The sequence below is a fragment of the Camelus ferus genome, chromosome 10 (genome assembly GCF_009834535.1).
Source record: "Camelus ferus isolate YT-003-E chromosome 10, BCGSAC_Cfer_1.0, whole genome shotgun sequence".
Lineage (NCBI taxonomy): Eukaryota > Metazoa > Chordata > Mammalia > Artiodactyla > Camelidae > Camelus > Camelus ferus.
This window is the reverse complement of record NC_045705.1, coordinates 55,155,072-55,163,535: the sequence shown is the minus strand read 5'-3', so window position 1 is coordinate 55,163,535 and position 8,464 is coordinate 55,155,072. Positions and strand designations below refer to the sequence as shown.

The 8,464-nt window shown below is 46.1% G+C and overlaps 1 long non-coding RNA gene across 1 annotated transcript; it reads left to right on the top strand.

The window, feature by feature from the left end:
- The first annotated feature begins 1,806 nt into the window (after positions 1–1,806).
- Positions 1,807–8,464, top strand: LOC116666630. The gene is made up of 3 exons (XR_004323563.1): positions 1,807–1,817; positions 6,596–6,600; positions 8,239–8,464. It is a non-coding gene; the product is annotated as an uncharacterized LOC116666630 (long non-coding RNA).

Below are 8,464 nucleotides of genomic sequence, written 5' to 3'. Positions count from 1 at the left end.
GCACCTGAGCCTGTCTCAGCTGAGCTTCTCCCCTCAAGGACTGTTTGCCCGAGGCCACCGCCCTCCCCGCCATCGAGTCCTGACCACATGTGAGGCCACAGTGCCATCTGCTGGCTGTTCTGAGCCATGCTGGTCAGGCCGGAAACATGCAGAGCGTGCTGGACAGATCAGGGCTACTGGGAAGCCTTCCCCATGCACCTCAGCTCAGAGTTAATATGGTGGCCTCCCCCGTAAGCCCCCAGTGACCAGGGCCCCTCACTCAGACTTCAGTGATCAGAAGCCCCCTGCTCAAGTCCTTCAGTGGCCATGGCCTCTGGGAAAGGTCCTCGGAGATCAGGCCCTCACTCAACCCCCAGTCCCACCCACCCCCCATGACCAGGGCCTCTATCTCAGGGCCCATAATGACCAGAAAACTTCACTTGGGTTTCAACGGCCAGAACCGCTTACTCAAGCCCCACAGCGACTAGGGCCTCCCACCAGGGCCACCCCATGACAGGACCTGCAGCTCACCACTCCCAGAGACCAGGGCCCCTCAGCGACCTGCAGTCCCTCATTCCGGACCTTGTGCAGCTCAGTAGCTGGGGGCCCTGACTCAGAGCCCAGCGGGCATATAGAGCTGCATTTGGGGGACTCTGGGCTCCCCAAGAGTCAAGCATGTTTCCCTATCTATCCTCAGCCCCCAGAGATATCAAGGGAGAGGCCTCCGGTCATCCAGGCTTTCCATCCTGTTTTGCCTTTACTCCTGGGTCCCTGCCTGTGAACGAAAAATTGTGCAAACCATATCAGTAAACAAAGAATGCTGAAGCCATCAAGTCATCAGCGGCTGCCGCCACTCCCCAGTGAAGACAAGCCTGCAGCCCGGCCTCTGCAGCCACTCACAATGGTGCACCCTGAGGGGACTCAGAATAATTAAGGACAGGATACTGGCCCTAGATAGCTGGGTGCTTGTCAAAGGAATGAATTCAATGAGCCCAAATGTTTGCTTCCTCCCTTACATAGAAAAGCACTAAATTCTTTAACTTGAGATGCCTTGATTTCTTTAGTTAATCTTTTATTGTTCCAACTACCTGGTCTTTGTTGTAAAGCTCCTGTATATCCTAGCTCCTGCCCTACCTCTTCAGAGCAGTCCCTCAGAGTGATCTGGGAGGCTGTCATCCTGGGCTCGGAGGGGTTCAAGTCCTCAGAAATATCTGTCAAATATAACTGTCAAGTTTTAGGCTGTGCATTTATTTCAGTCAACAGTAGCTTCAGAGGTACTTAGCAGAGGCAGGTTTTAGGCTAGATTTGGGAGGAGAAATAGACAGGACTTGGTGATGAATGAAACTGAGAGATAAAGGGAGATGAGAAGTCAAAGATGACTCAAGTTTCTGGTACAAATAATATTGTTGGTTGAGGCACCTAATCCCCAGATAGAGAGGACTAGAAGACTGCCCAATTCAGAAAGAAAGATCAAAAGTTCCATTCTTGACATGGTTAAGTTAGAGATGTCTGAACTCAGAGGTGGAAACTGGAGATATAAATCTGGAATCATCAGCATAGAAAAAGTATTTGAGGCAATGAGCATGGCTGAGATCACCTGGCCCTCACGGGGTGCAGGGATGCCTGATTCTGGGTCAAGCTGACCCAAAAAAGATCCCCAAAGAGGCAGCAGATCTTTCTCATCACTTTGTGGACAGCTAGCCTCCCCTTATTTTACTTTTTCGCCTTGGTTAGGAGTGGATCTCTGCATTCTAGCATGGCTTTTAGACTCCTACAAGCAAGGCCCCTGCCCCGACCCCACGACTTGGGGGATGCAGCCTTGGAGTGCCTTCTTCAGAGTCTGCTGTCTCCTCTGGTGCCTGGGACTGGCTGGGCCAGCAGTGCTGCCCCGATGGTCATCCCAAATCTGTATCGGAGCTACGTCTGCCATAGTCCCTACTTCCTCCCCTCAAAAGAAAGCACAGGATTTTTCTAGAATGATTCTTGGAGTATGGAAGATCTTCCTAGGTATGTCACAGAACTTACAACCCATAAAAGAAAAGATCAAAATTTTAACAATGTAAAATAGAAATGGCAAAAACAAAAGAGAAAAAACAAAAAATCAAACTGGAAAAAAAATTGAAACTTTTATTAGTGATAAAGGCTTTGTGAAGGAAAAGCCAGGCTGGACTAACAAGCTAACTCACAAATCTAAGTGTAACAAGTGTCGGATTACTGATCTGAGTCCTGCTGGGTTAACTCGTAAATCTAAGTTAATTAGTGTCGGTTTGCTGATTCCCCGTTCATGTTTTTTTTGCTAGCCAGCTGGATTTTCAAAGAGACATATCTGGCCTTGAAATGTTGGCTTGCTGCCTCCCTGCCTCTACTTTTGTGATAATGATGCTGCTAAAGCTGTTCCATGCCTATTGGCCGAATACCCCAAGCTTGTAATTAACCCTATAAATCCTCATGCGCACGTCTTGGAGGTGCTCAGAGCTTCGGAGCAGAAGCCCCTCTGAGCCCGCAGGCGTAATACATCTGAATACTCCAACCCTCCGAGTGGTGCTTGTTTCTTGCTGGCCTGTCGTTTCCATAACAGCTTAATTTCTCCAGTATAGGAGAAACTCCTGGAAATTAATAATAATAATACTACCAGAATAGTAATAATAATCCAATAGCTAAAGAATGTACTGATGGCTCAAATATGAAAATGGTGCAGGAAAACAGATGTGGTGCACAAGGAGGGCTGTGTCCCAGGTCTCAGTTGAGCCCCTGGGATGTGCCCCGCCAAGTGTGGGTCCTTGGCTTTGCGCAGGGAAGAATTCAAGAGCGAGCTGCAGTTGAGTGAAGGTAGATTTATTCAGAGAGATACATTGAAAGGCAAGAGAAAGGCCACCAGGTGTGGGGGTTGGGTGCTCAGGTTAAAAGTAGGTACACATTCCATAGACAGAATGTGGGCCATCTCCAAAGAGGGAGACAGAGGGACAGCTGCGAAGGGCCATGTTGCCGGTTTTTATGGGCTTGGTGGCTTCATATGCTAATAAGTGGAAAGATCAGTCTAGCTAGCCTGGGGAAGGGGCTGGGATTCCCAGGAATTTGGCCGTTTCCCACTTTGACCTTTTGTGGCTAGCCTTGGGACTGCCATAGTGCCTGTGGATGTGTTATTCACCATGTTAATATATTACAATTGGCATATAATGAAGCTCAAGTTCTACTAGAATTTACATCTCTCATCATCCTGAGCCTCAAGGCCTACTGGGGTTGAATCTTTCACCATTTTGATGTTAATTGCTGTGGCGTTCCTTGAGTGGCTGTGCCCTGCCCGCTTCCTGTCTCAAAAAGATGCTCAACCTTACTTACAAAAAGAGAAAATGCAAACTAAAACAACTCTGAAGTAAGTTTTATCCTATCAGATTAGCGAAGATAATGGTGAGATTGTTAAGAGATGGGCATTCCCAAATATTTCTTTTTGTATTCGAAGAAGATCTCTGGAAAGATACCAAAGAACCTGGTAATAATGTTTGCCTCTGGGAAAGGGAACTGGCTGTGGGGAGCAGGGATTTTTTTTTTTTTTCATTCTATATCCTTTTGTGCCTTTTGAGTTTTGAACCATGTGAATGTGTTGCCTTTTTTTAAAAAAACCTAATAAAAATTTAATTAGTAAAATAAATAAATTTAAGGAAATAAATATGGTTATTATCTGAGCCCAAATCTGTTTGCAAACTTGCTTGGAGGGTGCAGCACCTCTGCTTGGTCTAGACAAATCTCATGCACCCAGTACAACCCAGTTCAGGTACTGCTTTCCCCTGAAGCTGTTCTTGACCTCTTAGCACACACTGACCTCTCCCACTGAATACAGTGATCTGTTTTTCACAGTGTGGGTCAGGTAAATATAAGTGGTAAAAAAAAGCATCAAAGTCAAAACAGAAAGCTTGAATTCTTATCAAGCACTTAAGTCATTCAAAAATTCAACACATTCTCTGAGCTTCTGTGGGCCTCATACTGTGTGGATGGAAGAGAGCAGAGAGGGAATATCAAGATAAGTCTAATTGAAACAGTAAGGGGGCAGGGCACAGCCACTCAAGGAACGCCACAGCAATTAACATCAAAATGGTGAAAGATTCAACCCCAGTAGGCCTTGAGGCTCAGGATGATGAGAGATGTAAATTCTAGTAGATCTTGAGCTTCATTATATGCCAATTGTAATATATTAACATGGTGAATAACACATCCCACAGGCACTATGGCAGTCCCAAGGCTAGCCACAAAAGGTCAAAGTGGGAAACGGCCAAATTCCTGGGAATCCCAGCCCCTTCCCCAGGCTAGCTAGACTGATCTTTCCACTTATTAGCATATGAAGCCACCAAGCCCATAAAAACCGGCAACATGGCACCTTGTGGCTGCTTCTCTCTCTCCCTCTTTGGAGATGGCCCACATTCTGTCTATGGAATGTATACCTACTTTTAATCTGAGCACCCAACCCCCACACCTGGTGGCCTTTCTCTTGCCTTTCAATGTATCTCTCTGAATAAATCTACCTTCACTCAACTGCAGCTCGCTCTTGAATTCTTCCCTGCGCAAAGCCAAGGACCCACACTTGGCGGGGCACGTCCCACGGGGCTCAACTGAGACCTGGGACACAGTCCCCCTCATGCCCCACATCTGTTTTCCTGTATTGCAATTAGACCTGGCATTGGAGAGTCGCACATCGTGACAAGGGCTACAGTGCTCTCCAAGAGCCCTGTTCCCTCTCCTTCCTTGGCCCATAGCCAAACTAGATTCCCCAGGCCTCCCTTGTCCCACTTCCTGCCAAGGGGATCTGGGCAGTAGCAGTGGGTACTGTTTCCAGACCTGGCGCATAAAAGCCGCTTCCCAGCCCAGGTCATCTGCATGAGCCCCTCGCCTGCCCCACCCTCTTCTGATATCTGGGTCTCAGCAACTTCGGGAGTCATGAGTTGAGTGTGATGGAACCTCTATCCACCTGGTGTCCCTCTCACTTCTCTTTCACCACAGATCCACACTGGACAGTGACAAGGGCCAAAAATAAACCTGAATGGTGTTAAGTCACTGATATTTCAGGACTGTTTCTTGAAGCAGCTAGTGATACTTATCCTGATTAATGTACAAGTATGGGAATAGAGAGCTAATAATCCTATAAACCCAAAATTGTCTCGTAACATTACTATGCTCCCCTAATCAAATGGCTTCTGTTCCATCTATAGCACTATTTTTTACCTTCCCTCAAATCATCAACTTCCCATCCTCACACTCTTCATTTATGTCTTTCTACTAATGGTGATAGAAATCTGCCTGTCCGGGGACAGAAAGCCAAAGCCTCATCCTTAAGCTAAGGAGGAAAGCCACTTTCTTAGTCATTTTTTACGTCTCTAGCTGTCTTCTTACCCAGGCAAAGGAGTGGAGGGAAAAAAACCTTTCTGTTCATTTGCAAAATTACTCATTATGTTACTGGTAGACATTGTAGTGTCACATAAGCTTTCCACCTTTGCAAAAAAGGTCCCATCCCTGAGGCACATGATCTGAGAGGTTTCCATGGCATTCTGAAACCTACAACGGCCTCCCAAATTGGAAGAAATCTGAAGATCTTATAGCCTGTGTGACTGGCAAGATTTTCACAATGAAATATGAGCAGAGAGACAGTGCCATGGGATCACTGAGAGTATGGCCAGGATTTGGACAACCTGGAATTAAATCCCAAGCCTTGATGCCACCACTCATTGGCTGTATCACTTCAGTCAAGTTGCTTAATCTCTCTCAGTCTCAGTTTCCTGAGAACTGAGGATAATTATAGTACCTGTCTCAGGGTCGTGTTGTGATAGTTTAATTAAATTTTCTGATCCTCCTAGGCTTCTCCCCTAATTCTTAGCTGTGAAGATACCAGAACCCTGCTCCAGAAGCTAATTTTATAACCTCTCCAGATTTCATAGATTTACTCTCTGACTGCAGCAAGTGAAAATTAGAACTTGATCATTTGCCTCCAAAGAAACAGTGAGAGAGACAAATTGTGTTACCAAGACTGCTGCCCCAGAATCATACCCCTGCCCCTCCCTTGAATAGAAACCAATTACTCTTATCTAAGTTTCAGAAGGAAGCTACAAAGAAAAACAAAACAAAAACAAACAAACAAACAAAAAACCAACAGAACTAATTAGAACCAACTAGGCTGAAGATGGCAGAAAATCGGACTTTCAATAGACCTTGAGCCTCATTATACACTCATTGTGATACGTTAGCATGTTAGATAACACACCCACCAGTGTCAAGACAGCTGACACTTGCAATGACAACAACCGGAAAAGGGGACAATTAATACAAGGACTGAAAAGGAGAGTTGCATCCGTTCCAGATCCAAACCACACCTCTGTTCTCAGATAATTCATGAATATTCCTCCCACTTTTTTCAAATCCTTCCCTTTTACTTCTACCCTCCCATATATCTTGTCTCTGCCCAAATTGGGTTGAGAAATTGATTAACAAACTAGGTTCCCACTTCTCCACTCTTTGGCCATGAATATCTGTTCCAGTCTCAGCATTGGTTTCATTATTGACTGCATGAATCTGATTGGAAAAAGAACACCCCTGGCCTAGACAAGTGTCTCAGCCCAGGCTAGGGCCCTAGGGTGGGTCTGGTCGACCAAGTCAGTAACAAGTGGATTTCAGCAGAAAGGATACCACAGACCGGGCAAGTTCTGGAAAGCCACCTGCCCTGCCCGCACAGGACAGCTGCCCTGGCAGGACTTGGAAAGCAGCCAGCTCTCTAGTGAGGTGTGGCCTCCAGGCCTCAGCCACAGTGGTTCCCAAGTATCTTTCAGTGGTTCATGTGTTAAGGGTCTGCTTTAACACAGGAAAGTTAAAGCAGGAAGGCTGCTTTGGGTTGGAGTTCTGCAGCAGATAAAAAGCAAAAGAAAGGCTGTTATTGGCTACTGGTAACATCTCAGACAGTGTCACAAGGAGGACTAGATACAAGCAATAGCTATAAGATATATTTGAAAAAGAAAGAACTAAATAGGAAGAAAACTTGCAAAAAATAATATACTACCTTCTTGGCTTAGATTCAAGAAAGATAAATACCAAGAGGTAAAGTTCTGAGCCAAGCAGGCAGAAGATCCTGTTATGGGATGTAGCCTTGTGATAGACAGTGGAATTGTTGCCAGAGCTGCTCCAAGTCTTTGCTCAAAACCCTTCTACCCCCTACCCTTAGCAGGAGTTAACACAAATCTTTAAGTTAAAGGGCCCACAGATAAGAAAGGAAGGTACAAACAAAAACACCAGATGGAACCAGCTGGGACCAAGGTGGTGGGACAAACCTGACCTCCAACAGACCCTGGGTCTCATTATGTGTTGATTTTACTACATCAACATATTAAATGATACACCTACTAGACATGAAGGACCAAAAAAGGGTAACAAAGGGGTGGCAATCTACTCCCTCGAAAGCCCTGCCCCAGGAAACTAATGCACACGCCTCCCCTTCATTAGCCTTACTTCTCCTCCCTTTATCTTTAAAATTAAATCCCTCTCGCCATGTGGACGAGAAGTTGATCTGTGAACTTAGCTGCATTCTCTCCGTTCTTTGGCCACTGAATAAAGCTTGTTCTGTATAGACCTCAGCTTCAGTTTTGTTCGGCTGCTCGAACCCAAATAGAAAATGAACCATTCCCCACTGAGACAGAGAGCCTCCTCTGGGTTAGGGCCCAAGCAAGGTCCATACAACTGAATTCAGCAACAGCCTTCCTTATACTTTTAGATGATAGAGGCTGAAATTATCTACCTGGCTCAAGAGGAAGTGCCTCCTTCCCCTGCAAGGCAAAATGCAAGTGTATTGCAGCTCTGTTTTGTCAGAGTTGCCTGGTCTAAGGGGAAATAGCATAAAGCCAGTGAGACAAGAAGGAAGAGGGCAGGGCACAGTCATTCAAGGGACGACAGCAATTAACACCAAAATAGTGGAAGATTCAACCCCCAGGAGGCCTTGAGGCTCAAGGTGGTGAGAGATCCGACTTCTAGTAGAACCTGAGCTTCATTATATGCTCATTGTAGTATATCAACATGGTAAATGACATTCCCACAGGCGCCACGACAGCTTCGAGGCTGACCGCAAAAGGTCAAAGAGTGGGCGGTGGCCCAATTCCTGGGAATCCCAGCCCCTTCCCCAGGGTAGTTGGAATGATCCTCCCACTTGGTATGTGAAGCTACTGATCCCATAAAAACTGGCACTACCATACCTCGTGGCTGCCTCTCTGGCTCTCTCGTTTTCAGACACAGCCCACACTCTGTCTATGGAGTGTGTATCTACTTTTACTTTACCCTGAGCACCCAACCCCCACACCTCATGACCTTTCTCTCATCTTCTGAAACAGCCTATACTCTATATAGTAGGTATCTCTCTAAATAAATCACCTTTACGCAACTGTGGCTCGCTCGTGAATTCTTTGCCACATGAAGCAAGGACCCACACTTGGTAGGGCACATCCCAGGGACTCAACCTAGA